The following is a 6429-nucleotide window of genomic DNA, read 5'->3' on the forward strand; positions in this document are numbered from 1 at the left end:
CCTGCCTTGAAGCATGTTTTTGTGGGATGTATCCATGAAGGACTCTCTGTAGGGTCTGGATCTGGTGATGAGACGGCCGCCGGCTCTGACGGCGAGTCGTCCACAGATGAGTCAAACTCGTTGTATCAACTTCAAGATGGCAGGCTCATGGGTGGTTCCGATGGTGATAGTATTCCGGCCCCTTTTGAGCCGCCGAGCCGGGTTGGAATCTTCATGGCCGGTGCATAGCCTGTTCAAAACCCTGCCGCCGGGTCAGGAAATCCGGTACCTTCGCCGGCTCAGGTGCTGATAGATCTCACGGACAAGATGACGGCCCTGTTGACCGCCACGGTTGACCCGGCGGACCAAGCTCAGCATGACGCGGAGGTGGCGCAGTTAAAGTTAGATCTAGTGAAAGCCAAAGAGGATCTGGCAGCGGAAGGAATCAGGATGGCTGCGGAGAGGGCGGCTCTCGACGCCCAGACTCAGCTGATTCAGGCGCAGTCCTTCCGACTCACGATGGATCAGAACGCGTCCAATGAGGTGATGAGAAGGAGGCATCAAAAGGCCCAATCTTGACTCCCTCCGGTCTACGATCCTCGAAACCTCTTCAACACGCCAGGTGCAGGGTCTAGTAACCCGTCGGGGGTCATGGTGCCCGGGTCCGGGACCCCTGTTCAGCCACAAGTGATGGGGCCTCCCCGGGTGAACCCTGCCCCGCCTCAGTATGTGCCAATACCACCGGGTCATTATGCTAACCCGCTGGAGAACATGGTCGCCGCAGCAGCGCAGCTAGCGGCTCTCTCAATCGACGGCGACTCTCCAACGGCTGTTGAAACCCGCCGGGTCAGAGAACTCCTTCAGACGGTGCTGGCGCAGCAAGAGGCGTATTCTTACAACCGGGACAGGATCCACTCAACCCCTCGTCCAGGCCGGAGCCCGAGTTATAGCAGACACATGGTCTCTGCGACCGGCTCAAGTAATGTCCGACGCCATGACCCGCCCCCTGGCCATGGCCCGGCTCATAACGGAGCCTTTCACGCAGCAGACCAAGACAGAGCGCGACAAGAGGCGGAGCAGGCGCCTCAGTTGACGGCTTATCAAACACCCCCGGCTTATCCGACGACTTCCGTCGACGTGGGTATCCCTACGAGGACTGGAGGTGTCCCTTGTTTAGTGCCAGCTCTCCGCAATGAACGTCTACCCAAGGACTTCAAAGGCCCTAGGAAGGTACCTAATTACACGGCTGATTTACAACCCGGGGCCTGGATCGAGAGTTACGAGATGGCCATGGAATTGCTGGAGGTCAGTGAAGCTGCGATGGCCAAGTACTTCACCATGATGTTAGATGGGCCTGCCCGCACTTGGTTGAAAGGGCTACCACCGAATTCCATCGGGTCTTGGGCTGAGCTGAAAGCCCGTTTCATCCAAAACTTCAAAGATACCTGTAGGCACTCCATGTCAATTGTGGATTTGACTAACTGTAAACAGCAGGAGGGTGAGTCTACGACACATTGGGTTCGCCGGGTCAAAGAGATAATACATTCATCTGATAAGATGGATGCCGGCTCTGCAGTCTTAATGTTGGAGCAGAATTGTCGTTTTCTGCCCCTGAAGATGAAACTCGGGCGGCTTAAGCGCGACTGCAATGATATGGGTACGCTGATGGCGGCTCTTGTCAAGTACGCCGATTCTGATAGTACCAAGGACCCCGCTTCAGATGATGAAAGGACAGGGAAGGGAAAGAAGAACGGCAATGGCAAGGGTCCTCAGCATAACCCGGGAAACCAAGGAGGTGGCAAGCGTAAGGCCGACGGTAGCCTAGAGTTCGCGGCCAACGCCAGCTCACAGGGTAATAACCAGCAACGCAAGGGGAGGCCGCCTCCCCGAGCCGGCGGGCCAGGCCCGACGCTGGAGCAGCTGTTGAATGAGCCTTGTCCAAGGCACGGCTCTAGGGAGAAGCCAGCTACTCATCTATGGAAGGATTGCGCGATCATGAAAGCCTTTAAGAATTCCAACGCCTTTAATGGAAACAATGTCCCGGACGGCGGCTCAGGCGCGGGCGGTTTTCATGGCCCGGGCAGCGGCTCAAATTCTAATCCACAGAACGGTCAAGGGGGCTTTAATCAGCAGTCTGGCCAGGGTCATCAGCAGCAGCAGGGGGGTTATCAGACCAATCCAAAGCAGCTTAATGGTGGACAGTATCATGTATTCACCACCAGTCTGTGTAAGCGAGATCAGAAACTTCATAAGAGGGCTGTGAATGCTGTTGAGCCGGCGGTTCCCCGCTATTTAAGATGGTCTGAGCAGCCTATCGTGTGGAGTAGGGAGGATCACCCTCCCCGGGTTGATAATCCGGGTCACTTGGCCTTGGTGGTGGCTCCTCAGGTGGGAGGATATAAGTTCACTAAGGTGCTCATGGATGGAGGCAGCAGCATCAACAACCTCTATTATGAGACTTTCCGTCGTATGGGGTTGATTGATAAGAACCTCAGCCAGTCAAACACTATTTTCCATTGTGTGGTGCCTGGTAAGTCGGCTTATCCAGTTGGCAAGACCGAGTTGGAAGTGGCCTTTGGATACGAGTACAACTGCAGGGTGGAAAAATTGACCTTTGAGGTGGTCAAGATAAGAAGTCCGTATCATGCCATATTTGGGCGGCCGTCTTACGCCAAGTTCATGGCTCGGCCGTGTTACATGTATTTACAGCTCAAGATGCCGGGTCACAACGGGGCCATTACGGTTCACGGCAGCCGGAAGGTAGCCTTGGAGTGTGAGGAAGGCGATGCAGCTTATGCAGAGTCTGTTTGTGCAACAGAGGAGTTGAAATTTTACAAGGACAATGTTGACCCAACAGATATGACTTCTCTGAAGAAGCCGACTACAGAACATGAGCCGACGATGAAATTTAAGTCAGCTGATGAGACTAAACTTGTTGATTTCGTTCCAGGTGATTCATCTCAGCAGTTTAGCATCAGTGCCAATCTGGATCCAAAATAGGAAAGCGCGCTCATCGAGTTCATCCGTGAGAATAGGGACATTTTTGCATGGAAACCTTCTGACATGCCAGGTGTACCTACAGAACTCGCTGAGCACACTCTCAATGTTGATCCAAAATTTAAGCCGGTCAGACAGTTCCTTCGGCGGTTTAATGAAGAGAGGCGGAAAGCCATTGGTGAAGAGGTGGCCCGGCTCTTGGCGGCCGGGTTTATTTGAAGTCTTTCACCCAGAGTGGTTAGCTAACCCGGTGCTCGTGCTCAAGAAGAATGGCACCTGGCGGATGTGTGTGGACTACACGGACTTAAACAAGGCATGTCCGGCTGATCCTTTTGCTCTTCCCCGTATTGATCAAATCATTGATGCTACGGCGGGTTGCGAGCGCTTAAGTTTCTTGGATGCTTATTCTGGATACCACCAGATTAAAATGGCAGTTAAGGACCAGGAGAAGACGGCGTTCATCACTCCCTTTGGAGCCTTCTGCTATGTGTCTATGCCTTTTGGGCTCAAGAGTGCACAGGCAACTTATCAGCGTTGCGTGCAGAACTGTCTTCATAACCAGATTGGGCGCAATGTTCATGCTTATGTGGATGATATTGTGGTTAAGTCCAGGGAAGAGAAAACCTTGATAGATGATCTAAGGGAAACCTTTGATAATCTCCGGGTCTACAAGATGATGCTTAACCCGGCCAAGTGCGTTTTTGGTGTTCCTGCAGGCAAGCTCTTGGGTTTTCTGGTTTCTAACAGAGGCATTGAAGCTAACCCGGAGAAGATCAAGGCAATCACCTCTCTGGCTAAGCCGGCATGTATAAACGACGTCCAGCGCCTGGCGGGTCGCATCGCTGCTTTATGCCGGTTTATAAGCCGTTTGGGTGAGAAGGCCATGCCATTGTACCAGCTGATGAAGAAAACTGATAACTTTGTCTGGAATGATGCTGCTAATACTGCTTTTGAGGATTTGAAGAGACAGCTGGCAGAGCCCCTGTCCTTGCTGCTCCGATTGACAAGGAGCCTTTATTACTATATGTGGATGCTAACACACGGGCCGTCAGTGTGGCTGTGGTGGTGGAGCGCAAGGAAGAGTGTAAGGAGCATCCGGTTTAGCTGCCGGTTTATTATGTCAGCGAAGTGCTCATCGAGTCCAAACAGCGGTATCCACACTGGCAGAAGCTTGTTTATGGTGTGTTCATGGAAAGCCGGAAGCTTAAGCACTATTTTCAAGGTCACCCTATCACGGTGGTTAGTTCTGCCCCCCTTGGAGATATCATTCAAAACAGAGAGGCTACGGGAAGAGTGGCTAAGTGGGCTATAGAGCTTGGGCCTCATGGTCTAAAGTACATGCCACGCACTGCTGTTAAATCTCAAGCTTTGGTGGATTTCATCAATGATTGGACAGAGCTACAAGTGCCCGAGGAAAAGCCGGATAATACATACTGGACTATTCACTTCGATGGGTCCAGACAGTTGGAGGGTTCGGGGGCTGGAGTCGTATTGGCTTCCCCTAAAGGTGACAAGTTCCATTATGTGCTACGGTTGATGTTTCCTTGTACTAACAATGCGGCTGAGTACGAGGCCTTGCTCCATGGTCTTCGGATGGCTAAAGAGATGAGCTTGAGCCGGGTAAGGTGCTTCGGCGACTCAGACTTAGTGGCTCAACAGGTATCAGGCAAGTGGGATTCCAAGGACCCTCTCATGGCGGCTTATCGCCGTGAAGTTTATGCTATTGCTGGACACTTTCAGGGTTACCAAGTAGAGCACATCGATCGCAGGAAGAACGAGGCGGCTGATGCTTTAAGCCGGCTGGGCTCTCAGCGAAAACCGGTGCCGCCTAATACTTTCCTGGACGTCTTGCACAGCCCTTCTGTTAAGTTGCCTACAGAGGAAGATTTGGCTGTCCCTGACCCGGAGGCACATTTGGTGGCGGCTCTCCACATCATCCCGGACTGGACAGTGCCTTATCTGGCTTACATGACCCGGGGGGATTTGCCTGAGGATGAAACTTTGGCCAGAGAAATAACCCGGCGGTCTAAGTCAATGGTTGTTATCAATGGTGAGCTGCATCGCCGCAGTGTTACGGGAGCGTTCCAGCGTTGTGTCTCCCCTGAGGAAGGTCAAGAGATCTTGCGTGAGATTCACGAAGGGGATTGTGGCCATCATGCCGGCTCAAAATCCCTTGTGGCCAAGGCTTTTCGTCATGGTTTTTATTGGCTGACGGCTCATGTTGATGTGGAGGACTTGGTCAGTAAATGTGATGGTTGCCAGAGGTTCTCACGACGGGCTCATGTGCTGGCTCAGGAGCTAAGGATGATACCAATCACTTGGCCATTTGCGGTCTGGGGGCTTGACATGGTTGGGCCTTTTAAAAGGTCCAAGGATAAGAAGACCCACCTCTTAGTGGCAGTTGACAAGTTCACAAAGTGGGTTGAGGCAGAGCCCGTTAGCAAGTGTGATGAAGCCACGGCGGTTCAGTTCATGAAAAAGGTGATATTTCACTTTGGCTTTCCACACAACATTATAACTGACAACGGCACCAATCTATCTAAGGGTGCCATGGAGGAGTTTTGTCAACGAGAGCATATTCGACTTGATGTTTCATCAGTGGCTCATCCTCAATCCAATGGTCAAGCTGAGAGAGCTAATCAGGAGATTCTGAAGGGCATCAAGCCCCGGCTTTTGGTCCCTTTGCAACGGACGCCGGGTTGTTGGGTGGAGGAGTTACCCTCTGTGTTATGGAGCATCAATACTACTCCTACCAGGTCTACGGGTTACACGCCTTTCTTCATGGTTTATGGAGCGGAAGCAGTCCTCCCCAGTGACATCCGTCATGACTTGCCTCGAGTGGCGGCTTATGTTGAGGCGGATAATGAACAGGCGCGCCAAGATGCTCTGGACTTGTTGGATGAGCAGCGTGATGTGGCAGCGGCTCGATCCGCGATTTACCAACAAGACCTGCGCCGTTATCACAGTCGCCGGATTAAGTCCCGGGTCTTCCAGGAAGGTGATCTGGTGCTCCGGCTCATCCAAGATCAAACAGATGCGCACAAGCTATCCCCGCCTTGGGAAGGACCCTTTGTGGTCAGCAAGAACTTGCACAACGGGTCATATTACCTCATTGACATTCGGGAGCACAAAGATTCACGCAAGTCGGAGGAGGAGACCCGTTGGCCGTGGAACATAGCTCAGCTTCGGCCCTATTACACTTGAGCCACCGGCTCTCATAATGTACATATTTCTATAGCCATGTATATATTATGATAAGCAATAAAGCAGGACCTCTGTCCTTTTTTCTCCTCCAAAGGTGAACGTGTTGTTTCCATTGCAAGATCACATGATAACTTGAAGGAGGATCCGGCTTATGATCGTATTCGAATCTAGCCGTACGCAATATAATCACTTGGGGGCTTCCTGTTCAAACATAGGTCGTATTCGAACCAAAGAGAACATAGCTGTCGA

This window comes from Aegilops tauschii, chromosome 4, assembly GCF_002575655.3.
Source record: "Aegilops tauschii subsp. strangulata cultivar AL8/78 chromosome 4, Aet v6.0, whole genome shotgun sequence".
NCBI lineage: Eukaryota > Viridiplantae > Streptophyta > Magnoliopsida > Poales > Poaceae > Aegilops > Aegilops tauschii.